We start from the raw sequence: 5,229 nt of genomic DNA, 5'->3' as shown, positions 1-5,229 counted from the left end.
TGCCTATGTCCTGAATGGTACTACCTAGATTTTCTTCTAGGGTTTTTATGGTATTAGGTCTAACATTTAAGTCTCTAATCCATCTTGAATTAATCTTCGTATAAGGAGTAAGGAAAGGATCCAGTTTCAGCTTTCTACTTATGGTTCTTGTAAATTTGTTTAAGTTCTTTCTAGATTCCGAATAGTAGCCCTTTGTCATGTGGATAGATTGCAAAAATTTTCTCTCGTTCAGGAGGCTGTCTGTTCACTCTGATGATAGTTCCCTTTGCTGTGCAGAAGCTCTTTAGTTTAATTAGATCCCAATTGTCTATTTTGACTTTTGTTGCCATTGCTTTTTGTGTTTTAGTCATGAAGTCTTTGCCCATGCCTATGTCTTGAATGGTATTGCCTACATTTTCTTTTAGGGTTTTTATGGTTTTAGGTCTTACATTTAAGTCTTTAATCCACCTTGAGTTAATTCTTGTATAAGGTATAAGGAAGGGATCCAGTTTCATCTTTCTACTTATGGCTAGCCATTTTTCCCAGGACCATATATTAAATAGGGAATCCTTTCCCCATTTATTGTTTTTGTCAGGTTTGTCAAAGATCAGATGGTTATAGATGTGTGGTGTTATTTCTGAGGGCTCTGTTCTGTTCCATTGGTCTATATCTCTGTTTTGGTACCAGTACCATGTTGTTTTGGTTACTGTAGCCTTGTAGTATAGTTTGAAGTCAGGTAGCGTGATGCCTCCAGCTTTGTTCTTTTGGCTTAGGATTGTCTTGGCAATGTGGGCTCTTTTTTGGTTCCATATGAAATTTAAAGTCGTTTTTCCCAATTCTGTGAAGAAAGTCTGTGGTAGCTTGATGCAGATAACACTGAATCTGTAAATTACCTTGGGCAGTATGGCCATTTTCACGATATTGATTCTTGCTATCCATGAGCATGGAATATTCTTCCATTTGTTTGTATCTTATTTTGTTGAGCGGTGGTTTGTAGTTCTCCTTGAAGATGTCCTTCACGCGATGTAGATGAACAAGGCTATTTTGATGCTCAGCCTGTTAATTAACAGTCCCTTTGTGCATATATAGTATCAACTTTGGTTTGAAATGAATCAGAATGGTATGGTAGCTCACTCCAAATAAACATGAATCACATTAAAGAAGGTTATTTTTGTGTGTTTTTCCCTAAAATGTGCTGTGAGCAGAGATCACTTCACTAGGAAAATACAAAAGAAATTCTGACATGAAGGGTATTGCAGGGTGTTAAAAAAAATGCTCCAGAGCCAAGAAATCAGCAGATCTAAATCTTAATCTCAATTGCTACTAGTCAGTTGTGTGACTTTTGGCTACAGACTACCTGTCACTGAAATTCAGCTTCTTTATTATTAAAAAAGAGGTCTTATCCATAAAATCTTTGCCCAGACCAATGCCCTGAAGTATTTCCTCTATGTTGTATTCTAATAGTTTAGTAGTGTTACATGTAGGCAGGCTGGGAAGGGTATGGGGAATGAGGGCTAGAGAGAGGTTGAATAACGGATGTAAAAGTAGAGCTAGAGAGGATAAGTAGGTTATAGTGTCATACAGTACTATAGTGTAGCTATAGTTAACAATTATTTATTCTATATTTTCAAATAGCTAGAAGAGAGGATTTTGAATGCTTCCAACAAAAAGAAATGATAAATGTTTGAGGTAATAAATAAGCAAATTACCTGAGTTGATTATTGCATGTTGTATATAAGTATCAAACTATCACACTGTACTCCACAAACATGTACAATTATTATGTGTCAGTTAGCAGTTTTGAAAAGTGGAGATTCAGCTATGTTAGAGACTTTACACATTTTTTGAGAAGTTCCCTCATCCCTGTTGCAGGGCATGCAACAGGGGTGTGGTTCGCTTTTTAGATGCCCAGCTGCTCAAATCCCTAGGGGGAGTATGCAGAGGGGCAGGTTGTGGGGAGCATTTTGGACTCTGACCCCAAAGCAGCACCTAGAGCTGAGTGTTTACAGCCCCTGAAGCCCCAGTGGGCATGTGTTACATTATGCTCTTTTAGCTTTGCTGTCTGCAGGCAGCTTGTGTTAATCAGTTTAATTAGACCCTCTGCCTTATTGCAAGGACAGAGGGCTTTCTGTATCTCAGGTCCTTGCCCTAGTGAACTGGAAAAATTGAATCACACATGGGCTTGGAGGATGGGTGCAAGGTTTTATTGAGTGGTGGAAGTAGCTCTCAGTGAGGCAGATGGGGAGCTAAAAGGGGAATGGAGTGGGAAGGTGGTCTGCTCCTAGAGTAAGGCCGCCCAGCAGCCAGATTCTCTTCCGACTGCCCCTGACTGAATTCTGTGTCATCCCGCCTCAATGACCTGCCAGTGTCTGCTGGTGTCTGTCGCTGTGCTCTTCTGGTCCTATTGATGTCCAGCTGTTTGTGTCTACACCCATTAGGGTCTCTGGTATTCATGGGCACAGGATGGGGGGTGTGGCGGTCCAGAGTCATCTTGGAAAATGCAACATTTGGGCATAAAAACAGGAGTGCCTGTTCTCACTTAGGTCTATGAATACAGGCCCGAGGGTGGAGGCCTTACCAGAGACCCCATCCTTCTGTACCTAGCACTTCCCTGTCCCCTTCCATGTGAATGATGGAAAATATATTTTACAGTATAGTTGAATGCCTATATATGAATATATGCATCTAGATTTAAATGGAAGTTTTCTGATACAATACTTTACCCATTTTACATGAGAGTCACTTCAATATTATTTTGTTTTATTCTCTCCCATAAAAATTCCATTAATCATGATTATTAAGTTGAATTCATGAATTGTAGTTGGAAACACTGGACCTTAAAAGAACACTGTCTATAATTCCATGATTCTAAATAAAGAACATGATTCTAAGTAAAGAAGAAATCTTATTAAGGGGATTAGATCTGGCTACACTAAAAATAGTCTATTAAGAAGTAGAGGTAAGAGTGAAAGTAAATTGCCATATCTGGGGCAAAATAATATAGTGATGACAGATGAAAGTCAAATAGACATTCAAACAGTCAAATAGACATTCAAACAGTCACTAGGCTGTTCATTAATATGTTTGATTCATTGTTTGTAAGGTAGACCAGAATAAAGAGTACTAAAAAATCCAATCAAATTCATAAAGTGTACTACCAAACTGGAACTTATTAATTTACTACTATATACAATAATACGTTCATGGTTCTGCCACTTAGTAGCTGGCTGAACATGGCCAAGTTATGTTTGTAATCTTTGTTATTGTCATCATAAGGATACAATGAAAGTCAAATGAAATAGTAGCTGTAGGAAAGCTTTGAAAACTATGAAATAATGACAGTGATCACATGTATATAGCATATACAACCATAATAATAGCTTCCGTTTATTTAGGGATTACTCATTCCAGACACTGAGTAAAAACATTTAAGTGCATTTTCTCATCTAATACTCACAACAGCCTTTTAAGATGTGTACAATCATTATACATATTTTACAGATAAGAAAATAGAGAATAGAAATCACATAAGTTATCCACAAACCACTTAGGTAATATACACATTGTTTACTCTGTAGAAAGTTAAAGCAAAAATCCTTAATCCAATCTGTATGTGCACACATACACACACAAACCTACTCATCCACTAATCTCCTTCTTTAGACTGAATGTAGTTCACTTAGTCACACTGGGCAAAAATCTGAGAGTCAATCTTGATTGCTCTTCTTGCCTTATATCTACATCCAATCCCACTACCAAATTCTGTTGCTGCTGTATATTCAAAATATAAGCAGACTGACTTCTTACTTCCACTGCTACCTCACTAGTCTAAGCCATCACCATCTCTTTCCTAGATTATTGCAAGCTTCCACTTTTGCTCTCAACTAACTGCAGTCTCTACACAGCAGTATAAATAATCGACCCCACTTAAAGCCTTCCAATGCCTTTCCATTATAGGTAGAATAAAATCCAAACTGCATACCCACAAGGCTCAAGAAGATCTAGCTCTTGTTGACCTCTCATACCTCATATCATACAATGCCTCCCACATGTTCAACACTCTTCAACCAGACTGACCTTGCTCTGTTCCTCTCATATATAAAGTTCTTTCCTACCTTAGGTTCTTTGCATCTGCTGTCCCCTATTCCTCAAATATTCTTTATTTATTTGTTTATTTTTTTGACTATTACAAAAGTTTATTTAACAAAAAGTCTAATATGAAAATGTATATGACCTAATTTTTACATCATAGTAAAACAGGCCCTATGGAGAGAGGACATGAGTTTCTCTGCTGAACAGCCATTATTTATACTCGTTCCAAGGCTTCTAAAATGATGATAGTATTTCCTCATATTACCACCATTCCAATATTGTTCTGTTGCCCACTAGTCGCCATCTCCACACATTCATCTATCACAAGGTTCATAAAGGGATCAAATCCCCGTAATATTCCTTGGACATGTCTGCCACCATTTAATTTCAATGATAACTTCTTGTCCATAATTTTTTTCAACTCGGGAGGGTGAGCTTTGCTCATGGCGTATACTCCATGGGCTCACAGACGCCTTGGAACGGAAAAAATATTCTTTATTAATATCTTAACATGTCTTGCTTCTTCTTATCATTTGAACCTCAACCCAAATACTATATCCTCAGAGAGGTCTGTATTCATCTCCCTAATGATCTCCTCCCATCCCCTTATCCAGTTATTGTCTATTACATTACTTGGTTTTATTTTCATCATAGCAGTTATCCTTATCTAACTTTTTCTTGTTTAATTTTTATATTTTGTATTCTTTTGCTGCAATGTATGCTCCACTAGGGCAGAGACGTTGATTGTCTTGTTGAATGTTGTATCCCTAGAACACCCAAAATCTTAGAATATGCCCAGCGTAGTACATATTTGTACAATATCAGTACATATTCATTGAATGAATGAATGAATGAATGAATAAACCAAATTATAACCTGGAGAGTGACCATTAAGCCCAAAATCAAAGCAATACTGGTGTGCTGGATGACGTTATTTGACTCGTTGAATAATTCATATGCTCCATTAGAAAAACAACATATACCCCTTCCATCATGCAGATAAATCTGTGATGGGGGATTGAATACTTAGGTCAGCTAGTGAGGTCACTCTCCACTTTGGAAAGGTCTTGAGAGACATTGAAAAATTGTCCCTTTTTGGATGTAACCCTTCCTAAATTTCTTACAAGCATAGATCTTTTCTGTTTATACATAATCTCT

The 5,229-nt window shown here is 37.4% G+C and overlaps 1 pseudogene; it reads right to left on the bottom strand.

Annotated features, from left to right (window-relative positions):
• Window positions 1-4,327: 4,327 nt before the first annotated feature.
• On the bottom strand, window positions 4,328-4,516 carry LOC111536461 (annotated as a pseudogene).
• Window positions 4,517-5,229: the final 713 nt, after the last annotated feature.

This window comes from Piliocolobus tephrosceles, chromosome 12, assembly GCF_002776525.5.
Source record: "Piliocolobus tephrosceles isolate RC106 chromosome 12, ASM277652v3, whole genome shotgun sequence".
NCBI lineage: Eukaryota > Metazoa > Chordata > Mammalia > Primates > Cercopithecidae > Piliocolobus > Piliocolobus tephrosceles.
The sequence above is the reverse complement of the archived record's forward strand: the minus strand, read 5'-3'. Positions and strand labels throughout refer to the sequence as shown.